The sequence below is a fragment of the Ambystoma mexicanum genome, chromosome 9 (assembly GCF_040938575.1).
Source record: "Ambystoma mexicanum isolate Mex_15411 chromosome 9, UKY_AmexF1_1, whole genome shotgun sequence".
In the NCBI taxonomy this organism is placed as follows: Eukaryota; Metazoa; Chordata; class Amphibia; order Caudata; family Ambystomatidae; genus Ambystoma; species Ambystoma mexicanum.
The window spans coordinates 478,753,133-478,767,268 of NC_090931.1; the positions used below are offsets into that span (position 1 = coordinate 478,753,133).

Sequence of the window (14,136 nt, forward strand, 5' to 3'; positions counted from 1 at the left end):
TAAATTGTTCCATTCTGTGCCAGTATCAGGAACTAAAGACAATGGGTATCCACTCCCTGTCCAGTGTTACCAACTGCACCTTTAATTGATGAAGCAAAAACAAACCCTTTCCTAAAGGTGTTAGGAAGGGTTTCCATACAATGGATTAAAAGAAGTAGGGATAGAAACATCTAAATATGTTGTCTAATTGGAGAACAGTATTTCTTTTATATTTCTGGGACAATGCTTGTCAGACAAAATATTAAACGGCCCATTACAACTAGCTCAGTTTTAAAAATAGAATTTGTGGTTATATTGGAATGGGATTTGGTCTGCATCTGTAGTCCAGCGGGAGTCCGATTCACACTTCTCTGTGTCAGGCATAATATCTTTCATCAGGCTTGATGGTGCACAATTTGAGCACCTGAGGAGATGTATGCTGGATCTGATATTTGCAAAAATGTTGCAAGAGTGTGGTGGTATCCCCTAAAGCTTTAGAGACCATTATGGCAAGTTGGACTTTGGCAGCGAAGATCAAAGTAATAGGAAAGCTCATCCAAGCCATGCATCGTTTGGTTCAAGCAAGAGATTAGTCTCATCATCTGACCTGCTGCACTTAGCACTTCTGAGTACTGCTTTATGGGATGCAAGAAAAGCATTGCATAGAAGGATTTCCTGTAGTGTGGACATTGTGACGCTGACATGCGGATTAACAATATACACATCTGGTGACCCCGGAAGAGTGTGGAAGCCCTTAGATGCACTCATTTGGAAAATCCTAGCCATGATGGTTGAGGTTACTTTAAGCATACAATCAAGTGAGATACTGGGGGATCTGCGTGCAAGTGTTTAGGAGTACACAAATGCCATCATCAGTGGCAATAGTGTACACTCGTTCACAGGCAGTTTGTAGAGTTTCTTTGAATGAAGGTTCATCTGGTTGTTGTAATCAGATTTTGCTTTAGAGGCCTTGCCTACATATGCTGTCCCCAGCAGTTTAGTTATACATTGTACAGAAGAGAGCAATAGCATGGACACCCGACATCTCAGGCCATCAAGTGGCCAATGAGAACTCATGGGCCTGTTGAGTCATGCCCTGCTATGCCTAGAAGAAATCATTGTAAACTAGTTTGGAAATGATACTAGGTTCTGCAGGAGCCACAGCAGCACTTTGAGCATAGCAATAGTAGTCCATGCCAATGGCCAAAAGAAAATCCCCTGACTTTTTCTGTGCTGACGCCACCTTCTCTGGTTCTTTCCCTAAAAAGATAATTTGGGGATTTGATAAGTTTTGCTGGGTATATCAACATCCAGACCAGTCTTCGTCATAAGTGCGTGTTAAACTGCCATTTTTCATTGACCACCATCACATTACCCATGAACCAGATCTGTGTGTTATATCTTCTAAGCAATGAAATGTTATTTAAAAAACCATCTCAAGGACCAGGATCATGCTCCCAGGTGTTATACCTATTCCCAACCATAACCACAAGGAGGGCAAAAATAGACTTGACCTAGTGGCAGCTGCTTGCAGATGTTGTTCAACAGCCTTGGTTTAGCCTAGAGGGATTTATGATAAATAACTCCTGTACAGACCCACGTTTTGATCAAAAGAAAAAATGTGCTAAAGGCAGAGAGAGATGCAAGATCCTCCAGCATGTGCTTTCATCTGGTCAGTTCTGTAGAAGTGAAATCTTTGCATTTGGAATTAAATTGTTTTTTTTCTGCAAATCAAGCTTTTTGAACAATGTGTTTTTTATTCCAAGTATCTTAGCACTTTGTTAATCTCTTCAATACTCTGAAATGAGGTTTAACCAGTGCCAACGTATGGCTTGTAATGTTTAGGCACGTTATTAAGAAGTACCTACTGTGGGCTTCTTAGAGCTCTTGTTGTGGTGTTCTTCTGAGACCTCTTGAGTTGAGCTGATGGACTAGTCCTCTGGTTGTGTGGGGTATCCTGGTTATCAAAAGAACAAGAAGAGGGGTGTAAGGGAAATGAAGCACACATCTAGCGATCGTCAAATAGGCAAAGTCTTTAGCAGCAAACAAATTAGCGCTAGGTGGTCAGGCCTCTCTATTGCGTTGTGGAGAATTCCTACCAGTGCTGGTTAAGAGAACCAGAAACGTTAGTCACACTCATGAGACTAAATTAAAAAAATATATATAACATTTTTATTGATATTAGTACAATTATAAAAACATAACAGACAATGTTATCATATCTGTGGCTTCTAATAGCCCACCCAGTAATATTTCACAGGGAAAATTGTCTTGTGCTGTACAAATTCAAAACAATGACCCACATCAAGCACACCATTCATACTGGTTTTCTCTCACTCATACTCATTCTTTCTTCCTCCAACCCATCCCGATATGTTTCTTTCCATTCAGCTGTAGTCAAATACATCGAAAATTCTTCAGGGGTTGTCTGCAAATAGCAGAATGCACGACAGTTGTTCTTATAAAAACAAGAAATGTTTTATTCTAACACTTGAGAGAGCTTAATTTTAACTCAACAATCACTGTGTCAGTACGAGTAGGCACTGAATCTCCTGTTGGAGAAATACTATATGGAGCCCATCGATCTTCTATTATCAACCCGCGGTGGGAGGCATCACCTGCAACTAGAAAGACAATGATATCAATATTGATATATCTAGTGGCTGACTTCAAAAATGGGTCAACACTGTATCGATACTAGTTACAGTACTTTTCTTTAGTTAATGATTATTAAGCCTGTCATTGTAGCAACAGCTCCAGAACTAGAACATTAATTAGAGCTGAAGATCAGCTTTTGCAAAGTTAATTCCTCTGTACGTAGTTATGTAGCTCTACTGTTATTTTGGTGTCATAGTTCTAATATAATAACCTGAAGTTCCCTTTTTCCTTTACAGAACGGGTACTAATTCAACTAGAGGTAGGGTCCATAACATATCGTCAGTGAATGTCTTCTACCCTAAGACTGGTAGATGATTTAAGCATGTCCCATTGATCTTCGTGGATGGTGAATAATGCTGGCTAACCAACGTCTAAAACATGGAGCGGTAAGGTAGCTTCCTTTGGTGAGCAGCAATATCCCCACACCAAATGGTCTGTAGAACCAAATATAAATATTCACAACCTAATAGTCACTGTGTTTGGAGTATAGAGGGTTAGACTAAGGCGGAAATACTGATGTTGGGGATTTACCTTAGTGAGTATTCCTTTCTAGGTCCGCTTTCTACGGGTTACCAGAGAAACTCCACATGCTGGACTTCCTATGGGTACTTCTGCAGCCTGGGACAAGGTGAACTTCTGCGTCTAAGCTGGCCGTAATCATAAGCTTCAGTGTACATAAGCGATAAGGCGTTGTAAATACGCTCTAGCAAGGTAAAGAAAAAGCTAAATTAGCAATCTCGTTGCTTCAGCACGGCCTCTTCCTTAGTTATTGTAAATATTGGTGCTTACCCGTATGGTATCCGCGTCCCAGATCCTAAGCTACTTCTTTAGTCCGACAGCAATTCAGCAATTGTGGTCTCATGATCGGGTTGTTTGTAGTTATACGTTCTCGACATCGGGCAGCATAACCCATTGGTTCCCAACACATTAGTTCTGTTAGCAGAAATAGGCGTCGGCTGGACAGTGGGAGTGTCCGTAACGGCAACGCTCTCAGTTTAATTGGTGCCTACTTTAAAATTACGAGTAGGCGTCCTCTAAATTTGGTGTTCCATATTTGTGTGCCATGAGATGATTAACACGTTGGCAAGGAGAAGCCTATATCTCGTAAAGTTGGTATGTAGATAAACATGATGAAAAAATGAACATGTCCTCGTCAGGGCAATTTTGCGGTGAAATGATAGTCCTCGCAATCGGAAGACGCAAAAGGTAACTAACTGCTGTGTAGTACTGTATTATACCACATCAATTACCTCAACTCTGTTATTGTTGTAGATAGGATCATTGGCACGGGTATGCAAACAAATATCGATACAAACGTGCTTGCTTTACACATTCCAATTCATTTTTTCATTAAAACCACTTAGTGAACTCTTAGTCAGAAAAATGTATGGTTGTTCTTTTCGGAACAATGTGGCTTTATCTCTGTTTGCGTCCATACTAGGCACAAGTTTGTAAATGATTGACCATCTGAAATCCTCTGGAAGATGTATTCTCTCGATCCAGTTGTCAACAATATGTGCATTAGCTGTACGGCTTTTGAAACCGCTCTTGTGTTCCCCAATTCACACCTTGATTTTCCTGTCAGTTTGCCTGATATATATCTTATTACACAGGCACCAAATTACATACACAACCATAGATGAGTAGCAATTTGTATTTTTGTTTCCTTGGGAATCGCAAACCCCAGTCGACCTCAGTACTCCTGCAGGTGTACTTGCAATATGTACAATGTCCACAGGGGAAATGGGCCACAATTTGTGGTAATCCCCATTGTTGTGTCAATGTGGTCTGTTTTAGAGGTTTGAAACTAATGTCATTCCTAGTTAGTTTTCTTTAAGATTTTTACTACGTCCAAAAGCTACAACCGGTCGGGGTACTGGTTGCACGCCTTTTTTCCAGGATGGTCCAGTTCTTCAAGATTTTTTTTGTTCCATGTTTTCACTTTAGATTGAGCTTTATACTCTAATAGGGCATCGCGATTGTTATTTTGAGCTCTCTTAAGAGCTTTTCCAACAGTCTTGTGTGGGTAACCCCTTAGATGTAATCGTTTTTCCATTTTGTTTGCTTCTAAACAGAACTCTGACTTGTTGGAACTGTTGCGTTTCGGTCCCAAAAACAGACCCAATGGGAGATTACCCCTTACGTGTTTGGGGTGAAAACTGTTGTAATGTAGCAACAAGTTCCTATCAGTAGGTTTGTTATAAGGTTTCACAAAAATGGTCTTGGAGTCCGCATCTGCTGAAATGGTAATGTCCAAGAAATGTAAGCTTTCCATGCTGGAGTTCGAGGTGAATTTCAGAAACCTATCTTGAGTCTTAATCCATAGAAATAGTTCTTGTAACTCTGTCACGGAACCATGCCATATGACAAAAATGTCATCAATTTAACGCCTCCAACTTCAAAACGGATCGACATAAGGGTTGGTTGTGTGAATGATTTTACTCCATTCTAATGCTTCCATATATCAATTGGCGATACTCTGCGCCAATGTAGCACCCGTGGCTGTCACGTGGATTTGTTGGTAAAACTCTGTGTTAAAGTGGAAATAACTTTCAACGAGGCTCATCACTGTGCACCATAGGATAAACGAATGAGTGACTCCCACATTGTGGTCAGGAGCATTTTCTCCTCCAGCATTTCCAACCACGCTCTCTGGGGGATACTGGTGTACAGAGCTACTATGTCCAGTCCCAAGTGGATTTCTGTGGTTGGATCAAATGGAGTTCCTTCAGTTTCCTTTATGATCTGCATAGTGTCCTGTACATAGGAGGCCATTTTTTAGACCAGTGGTTGCAAAAAGTGTCTACAAACCTAAACAGGGGTATGTTAACTCCAGACACTATAGGTCTACCATGTGGGTCCTCCATAGATTTGTGTATCTTAGGGAGGGTGTAGAATTGAGGTATACAGGGTTTCTCCTTGATTAGGAAGTCGGTCTCCTTATTTGAGATCCATCCTCCCTGTTTAGCCTTAACTTTTTGGCTAATGATGTCTTGAAGTCTCTTGGTAGGATCCATTTCAAGACGTTGGTAACAATTGAGGTCAAGAAGTTGTCTGTTACATTCCCTCACATAAGCGTCCCTATTTTGGAGGACAATGGCTCCCCCTTTCTCCACTTTCTGGATCACAATTTTGTCATTTGCAAGGAGATCCCTCGCTGCTTGATTTTCTCTTCGACTCGTGTTAGTGAAGGTGGTCTAACCCTTCATTTTCTTCTCCAATACATCTAAATCATGTAGAACACATTTCTGGTAGGTTTTCGCCTCTGCACTTTGCAACTGTGCAGGTACACAAAAGGAAGATATATTATGCAACCCTGTATCGGATTTCTCCGGTTCCGGGACACCTTCTTGGAAATGTTGGAAAAGGTGTATCTACCTCATGAATTGGGAGAATTCCTGACAGAAAGTGAATGAGTCATGATTGTTGGTAGATACGAACCCCATTCCTCTCTCTAATACTGTTAGTTCAACTTCTGTCGGGGAATGCGATGAAAGATTCACCATAATGCCTGCAGACTGCGGGTCACTCAGGGTTCCAAGTCCCAATCTTCTGGGCTCCTCTCTAAAAAAGGCTGTCTAGTAATCCCCCTATTGTATTGGTTACCACGATTGAAGTTATTTCTCCCTTGATAGTTATTGCTCCTCCCTTGCGGGCGTTTGTTGGAATGTCCACAATTAGGGTTTGGATCGCCATTTAAGCCTCCGTCACTGGAGCTAAAAGAGGTATTTTTAAAGCTTACTTTATTGTGTCCATTTGTTGTTCCATCGTTTTGTACCTGATGGTAATTATTCTGGGTATATGTAAAAGCTTTCTTGTGCGTGAAGTTGGTCAAATCTTTGTTCATACTCTTTCTCTCAAAGTATCATCTTTAAAGTTGGTCATTTCTAGCATTAGCACGTCTAGTCTTTTTTTATAAAGGTCAAGTGGTACTGCCTTTTGAATTATTTCTTCCTCCAGAGTTTTTAGATACACCAGAATCGTTTCTGTCATCTCTGTAGCTGTGTTGATTATTAAAATAATCCAGTCTCTGCCACTCTTATTAGCTACATAGCTCCACTGAAGAATAAAGTTTTTGTTGTCCAGGAACAATCTCGTATCGTTCCTGACAACTAATCCTTGAGGAAGTGTGCCCTTTCGCAAGTACTCCAGCATTATGGAGCCATGTAGCTCTGTTCTGATCAGTCTTTTTTTTTTAGCTGGCTGAGTTTGTCCCAATTTGTAATATTCGAAGTTTCCTCAGTGGAATCTTCTAGTCCAGATGCTTTTTCTAATGGCTCTTTGACATATTGTTCGTCATAGCTTTTGCATCTGTCTAAAGCCATAATCCCTAGTTACCACACACTGATTTTCTGAGTTTCTACGTCCTTGGCTTAAAGTAGGTAAGAATGGCCCCCAAGTCTGGTGGACTGGCCCTAGGTGGGGGGAGTCCTAGCTAGTAAGGTATTTTTAGACAATAGGGCACTCTTGGCAAGGAGCTGGAGCCCCAACGAATGTTGACAGTAATTCAACCTTGTCACAAAGAAGGAAATCGCTACCCTGTTTTAGTAGGTTGTATAGACCCTAAAGTATTCAATAGGAATCTTATCGTAACAGAGCACCCTTTCGGTATGGCTACACTTGCATTTAAGACAAATAATGCATGGATTGCCTTACATCATTCCCACATTTCAAGTCCCATTTCACCTCTTTAGTACCTGGTGGGAGTTGCTTGCACCAGTGTTGGTCATTCCTGCTGGTGGATCCAAGGGGATTGGGATGGCTGGGTGTCAACAGGTAAGCAGCTGCAGGTTTGAGTCACTTCGGGAGGAGGCTCTATCACTTACACAACAGGCTTATTTGGCACTGCTTCTATCAAGAAAATGGCCTTCCTTCTGTGGAGAGTTCCTTAGAAGGGCCTGATTTGGTAATTTAAAAGAAAAATCCCAGACAAATCTGGCTTTGCTGGAAATGTTAAACTGATTTTAGGAATAATATTGCTTTTAAAATAGTTTCAGCAACTCCAAAGGTTAGTTTGGTAATGATTTCTAATTGTAATGCAATTTTTCATAGTTCCCAGGCACTTTCATGAAAAATAATTTAAATGGTTTTAGTACACCTGTAACCTGTAGGTTCATGTTTAAGCTTTTGTGTTGGTGACAATCAGTCCAATGGCACGTTGCAAGGAGTGCAGAGGTAATTTAAAGCACTTGAATGGCTATCAAGGTACAGAGGAATTGGAGCTTTTATTCACAAGCTCATAGGCTATGAAAATGGTTCAAGTTGCGTTATAGTTATCTGTTAGGGTCAAAACTATGGAGTCAAAAAACAGGGCATTTACATTTCTTTTGGTTATTTATTGAGTGTGAACTTAGCTTTAAAAAGCAGTGTAAAACTGAATTAGACTTTAATAGGATTACACTGTGGGGTCAAATTTACATTACATTTTGGCAATAGGAGCAGTAATAAGATGAGTTTGGGTCGGCTGGGGGTGCGATCAGGGAGGTTATGGTGCATGAAGAAAGTGCGCTTTGAAGGGGGGGCGTCATGAGCTCCTTTCATCTCCTATAATGGTGCTGTGTAAGCAGGAGGGGTTATACATCTTGGTGTGTATCTTTATTATTTTTTCACGATTGAAATCTGAGACTTTTATTTATTTATTATTATTTTTTTTTAACACTGAGTGCAAAGTGTGTAAACTCCCAATGTATCCTAGATTTCTCTCGTCTCCCTTCTTGAAGTGTTTTGCTCCATACCACATTAAACAATTCCTTCCGTCAGCTGGGCTTAAGGACATACGAACCAGGCACCAATTAACTTTCATCTATTTTATTATAAAGCTAACATTGATCATCTTAGTCTTCTGGCCTTTTCGGTGCCTTTCTGATTAGGTTTCCAAGCTGCAAGTCCTCCTTCTTAGACTTAAAACAAAGTAGCAACCCTTGATGCCCAGATGGACTTTTATTATAAATCCACAGTGTACCTTACATAGATCAGTGCGCACCCTCTAGTACCTGTAAGACAAGATAGCTGCACCATGTGAGGACTGGGGGTGCAGGATTCACTTACTCCAACACGACTCAATAATGAGGAAAGGCAAAGGGAAGTCTGTTTAATGGCAAGTACATCAAAAAAAGAAAAACAAATGGAAATCAGCAGCATTGCGATCAACTGTCTCGCTCCAACTTCCTCGAACTTCAGTCGAACAGCAATAGTTATAGGCAGAACTCGTCATCACTGACGTCTAATTCTACAAAAACTCGACATGCAATACAATTGGTTAGGAAAGGTAACTTAAGTGTAGGTGCTATATCTGTATATGATAATATAGCATGCGGATTGGATAACTCTTATCGGGTGGGCGTCTACGCCCATCTCACTACATCACACGTGATTGATGTGACTACAAGTACAACGTCTAATTAGTTCTACTATCTATAGGACTCCAGATAACTTGGTCCATTGTGATTGGGCAGGTTACACCCCTAGACATAAATCCCCATTTTAATTAGCAGCATGCAGAATGGACACCCATGTGCCTGGTGTCCCAAGTTTCACCCTGCCTCCCTTCCATCAATCAGTATCTTAGGGCTATGTGTCAATTAGTTGGCTGGGTATGGCCTCGAAATTGTAGCCTCTTATCGGGAAACGTTATGGCATCCTCGGGTCCTGGGTGACATCAGGCGGTGGTACCTCTTCGCGCCTGGCTGGTCACGTGTTAGTTCACCATGAATCTGCTTCACTTTCCAGCTTTTAGTGTGTTTAATTCTGTTTCGGCCTCGCCACCTGCATGGGCCCACCTTATCTTGACCTTCATGGGGCAGGCTGGTATGCTCTGAAGTTTGCGTCTTGTTAGCTGACGCCCTCCTCCCGTCCACTGGATGACCTCGATTTCCTAGGCATGAGCCGCTCTTTGTTGAATTTCGATTCCGCTCCTTCGCCTGCCTCTGGCTGGGTTACGAAACTTGGCCTGTCAGGCCTCTGGCAGCCTGGGTACATTTCTGCTTTTACAAAATGGAGTCGCACTTGCATAATGTGTCTTATTGAGGTAGATATATAGTTGGCGCTTGCCGCTCTAATCTTCTACTAAGCATTGCAAGCAGTATCGTTTCTTTAGCCTCTTGCGTTCCAAGCCTATTTACACACGTTTAACTGGTCGGTTGCTTCCATCTTGTCTCGTAGCAACGTTTCCTTACGTTTTAACATTCTCTTCTCTGTGTCCATTACATTTATTTTCATAGTTACTAGCACTGGCGTGCTGGTCTTTGATAGCGCTTTTGTTCATTCACCAGTCTGTTCAGGCCCTTGTGTTATTTCCACTGGCCTTCCATTAGGGCTCTTTGGGTATCTTCATGGACCGTCTTTAGGTACTCTTCGTTTCGGATCAGCGGCTGGTACGGCTGTCTGATAGGGTACCGTGCTGCCCAGGGTTGTCTGATTATGGGCGCTTCAGGTAAGGATCTTCTGATGTACACTGGGCAGAGTCCCAGCGCGGCTCTCTGTTGATTCATTTGCTCCTCATACGTCCTGTACCTTGGCGAGTACTGTCCTGGTACCTCAAAATGGGAGGCAGGGGTGAAGGCCATGTCTGGGACCTCCTCTACAATCCCCCCCCTTTGGTCGGTTCATCAACCACTTCTGCAATCTCTTTTGCATTTATTTCCTTTGATTCTTCGGTGTCATGTCCATCGTCTTCAGGGTTTGTACATGATGGTGTGAATGTGTGAGTCTTTGGAGTCCATATTTTTATCACTCCTTTCAAACTCCCTGCTGTTTTCACATGTTCGTCTTTGTTCCGTGTCATTAGCTGACATTGTCCATTTGGACTGCAGTAGATCAATTTTCCTTCATATCTTCTTTGTTTCTTAGGATATGTAAACTTTGTTCCTTCTGATGCAAATGTGCTGGCCTTCACAAAGTTTCTTCTTTCTTCATCAGTCAGGTCTCTGGGCTTCCACCCTGGCTCGACAGCAGCCATTATTTTCATCCCTATGGCTTTCTTCGCAGTTTTCTGGCACTGTGTAATGATGATCTTGATAACACAGAATCCTAGCAATACCATTGCTAGTAGAGCTCCCAGAAACTTGAATATATCTGCCATCCATTGTGGGACCCACAAGAATAGGTCTCCAAACCAGCTGTCATCATCCACTTCATCACTTTCATCGATCATCTGGTTTTTCAGTTGGTCAACATACTTATGGCCTCTGTTAAGGTTCCGTTTTCTTCATCGTACGATGGTACAAATGTGCTACATGATTCTCCGATTTTTGCACAAAAACCTCCATCCATTGCTGTGATCATGTCAGGCACATATCTGTTTTGGAGGGTCATCAGTCTGATTGCTCTCAGCTCTTCTTTGATCGTGTTAAATCCTTTTAGGGTGGTATTGATGGTCTGCAATAACTCCCATCTGGTTATCTGCAACCATTTAGCAATTACTCCAATTTGGATGTGTGGCAAGAGCATTGTGGTGAAGACTGTTGAGGTGAGGCTGAACAGCCTGTGTTCGTATGGGATTGCATGGAATGCCTCTTCTGATTTTGTAGTAAAGTAAGTTTCTCTCTTCATGCTGGATACCAGTTCCACAGATGATCTTCTTAGATGAGCACCTGCTTTCGGGAAACTGTCCAACTTCAGGTAATTCTTAGGAATCACTAGCGTGGGAGCGTGGACGTTCACTAGTGGGTATATGCCGCCCCAGTTTTTCGGCAGCCTTATGTATGCCTTCGATCCACACGCCCAGTAATGGTCCATAATAACTGCGGTTCCTTGTGTCATTCCTGGAGCTTCAAAGATTCGTCCTCAGTTTACATTCTCTCCCATCTTCCTTGTGCCATTATTTCGGAAGCATAGTTTTGGGCTTTCCAGTGATACTATCTGCAGGGGTCCTCCTCTGTCTTCGACCCATGTTAGCAGCTTTACCAGTTTTGGCCAAAGAGGTTTGCATAACCTCTGCAAATTCTCTATTGCTTCTCGGCATGCTCCAAGGACCATCCAAGCTTGGCAGATTACTACTCCTTCTTCCCATCCATCTGGGGAGACCACTGTTCCCCAAATCTGCATTTGGCCTCTGTTCTTCCAGATTTGAGCCTCTTCTGCAGTTTTTCCCTGAACGTTCAATCTTGGGTTTATTACCCATCGTATTCCTGATCCTTTGACGTCAGGATTCTCGTATCTGATATCGTGATTCCTTGTGTGCGCCCTGTTTCTTGTTTTAATATCCTGGACGTAGCCATCTTCGTCCGGGTAGTCCTTTTCGTCGGCCCATATCAACAAGGCTTCTCTTCCCATAAATTGTCCTCTGGTGTTGCACATTGCTACATGTGACATACAGTGTGCTGTGGGTACATCAATTTCTACAGCCACGAAAATCTTGGATTTGCCCATGCTGTACGGCAGGAGAGCACAGACAAAGCATTCTCCTTCTGACTACCTTAGTCCTACTTCCTTCATGTGCTGGTAACATATGTTGTTTCCGAGATGGGCTGTGCTGTCCAGGTAATTGTTAAGTTCATTGTTATCTTTGTGAGGGCTTCTCTTGATTTTTACATTTTTTTTATAGTTTGCTATGACTATGTCTCTGAATGCGTCTGTGCTGCTTTTCCACTCTGGGTGTCTCAGTGGAGCAGGGTCCTTTGGCTGCATTGCTGTGGTAGGAAAAGGTTTTTCGTTTCTCTTCCTTACCTTTTAATTTTCATCAAGGTTCTCTGGCTGCCAATTGGCTTACCAACTCCCCAACGTGTGGCTGTCGTAGATCTGGTGCTTGTTAGCACTGTTCGAGCTGGCGTGCTCGTTATTACAGTCTCTGTAGTTCTATTTTTCAGCTCCTCGTTCAGTTTCTTTGCTCCGACTATGAATGGGAACAAATAATTTATCAGTGCTTGCGTTTCGTCTGTGAGTTCCTTTGTTGCTATTTCTGTCTTTCGAGGGATTTTGCTATGCCCTCTCTCTTGGGTTTCTCACTTGACTTCTCTTGGTTACATCCACTATTTTCTGGAACTGATTGTTCGGCAGGCTGTCTCTCCTTCTCTGCAGCCTTCGTTGAAGGCCCTGTAGCCATTGACACTTGCCCTTGTATGTGTGCATCCTGTGTGTGGGTGCCTGCAGTGGTCAGTGCTGCATTTTCATTCATTCCGTGCTGACCCTGTCTCCAGCTTTTCTCTTCATTTGTTACCTCAAATGTGTCTAAATCACTAATTACATTTAATTTTAGTTCGTTATTTTTACCATCAGGTTTTCTTGGGACTGGAATGACTATATAGGATCTGGGTGCTTTCGTAGGCCCCAGACGTTCATTATCTGGTTGGTGTACAGAGATTGGGACACTTCGTGCACCAATAAAGAAAGCAGTTCTGATTGTTAATGACAGAAAAACAATAATAATTACTATACATATGCACATTATCGTTCGGAAAGACAATTTGAAAAATGTTCATCCAGGTAGGTGGGGGTGCCCTTCTGCTGGGGGTAAAACCAAGTTACTGTTCTGGGCCCCCATTTCGAACGCGTTCATAGTCCGTTATTTATTCCTTCTCTTGCTCTGATATCGTAGTTCTAGAGTTCATTACTACTAAAGTGACGAGTGCTTTACAAATGTCCCCCCCTCTTGTGGGTGCTGTCAGTGATCTCTGGGTATGCAGTATAATTCCTTTTGCTAGACTATGGAAAAGAGTTGGGCTAGTAACCTTGGTACATCACATTCATAATGCATATCTATAGTAGGCAAGGTCTCTGTGCACTCCTCGAATTTGCTTTGGTCCTGAGGACATGCTGGAACCTGTTCAATGTGAAGGAATGAAAAGACAGAACTGCTAAAAATCACACAAAAATAAAAATAAAAATGAAAAATAAGGAAAAGTAGAGGGAAAGTACAAAGAAAAAATAGGATGGTGTAGTTCTTGTCTTTGCTCTCCTCGATCTGTCCTGCGGCTGAGTGGTTGAAGAACTGCGTCACTATCCTCGATCTGTCCCACAGCGAAAGTCTTACTGGAATCTCCTAAGGTACTCTCGCTGGAAGTTGGATAGCTCCACCTGGAGCATTATGCCGTGGAGGAGTGTACCCATGTGTGGGGCGTTGGCCGGATCTCTAAGGAAGGTGATGATGTCAACATCTGCAGGCCTCCCCACCATTTCCGGATAGTCTGTGACTAGTCTAAGAAGGACGTTGTGCGCCAGCCGGGTGTCTTCGGGTGATAGGGACATTTGTCCAGTGTTGGCTGGGTCCTGGTCATTAGTTTTTCTTTTGATTTGCATAGTCTCTGCACTTTCCTGTTGCGTGGACTACCACAAGGTGATTTAGTTTAGTCCACAGCTGGTTCAATTTAGCTAGGTTTCTTGGGTCTCTGATGAAAGTGCGTGTGTAAGTTGTTCTCCCGACAAGTCCTAGGCATTTCTCTATTTGAATGAACAAATTAAATGTGAGTTCATCAATGTCTACTGGCGGTGGAAGCATTTGTGTCCTCTCTGCTGTGCTCGGATAGCTCGGCAAAGGCTTCTGTGATGACAGTCAGCAGTTGC

General features: G+C 42.4%; 1 protein-coding gene across 1 annotated transcript in view; it reads left to right on the forward strand.

The window, feature by feature from the left end:
• The window catches only part of SMTNL2 (smoothelin like 2), a 984,551-nt gene that overhangs the window by 660,601 nt on the left and 309,814 nt on the right, over positions 1-14,136 (forward strand). The gene's annotated exons all lie outside the window — the stretch shown is intronic.